Genomic DNA, 597 nt, shown 5'->3' with positions numbered 1-597 from the left:
TCTTTTTAGAGGAGACACGACTCTCTTTGGTGTTTCAGCTAATCCTTTATCCCTTCAGCTTTATAAAGATAACTTGTTTCTGCCACCACAGGCATTTGCCAATTTAATAACCGATATTATGGTTTTGAACTAATGCCATTTTCTGTTTCCCACTATGGATACGTTAAATTATTTGATGCAAAGAGAATAGATATTTGTTCATCATAGCTCAAGCGCTCTGTGAAAACAATAAGACCCCTGCTCTATGTGAGATGTGATCGCTGAAACACAATTATCATAACCACGGGCTACATAACAGTTAACAAAACACATTAAACTAAGTAATATCTATCTATATTTATTTTAAAATTAAACATAACATTTAAACTATAGTAATTGTAATGTATAAGATAGATGTTACACACATGAATGGGATGTTATATAGATTTCATTATATTGATATATTAAAAATGTAATTTAAATTACCCCATTATTTATTATTTACTTAAATTGCCACTTTAATTATATATACTTTACAGTATGTTAATTCATATCATATGAATTATTTATATTTCAATTATTTACATTATATATATATATATATATATATATATATAG

Source organism: Sinocyclocheilus anshuiensis, unplaced genomic scaffold, assembly GCF_001515605.1.
Source record: "Sinocyclocheilus anshuiensis isolate Anshui unplaced genomic scaffold, SAMN03320099.WGS_v1.1 scaffold461, whole genome shotgun sequence".
Taxonomy (NCBI): Eukaryota; Metazoa; Chordata; class Actinopteri; order Cypriniformes; family Cyprinidae; genus Sinocyclocheilus; species Sinocyclocheilus anshuiensis.
This window is presented reverse-complemented; position numbering follows the sequence as displayed.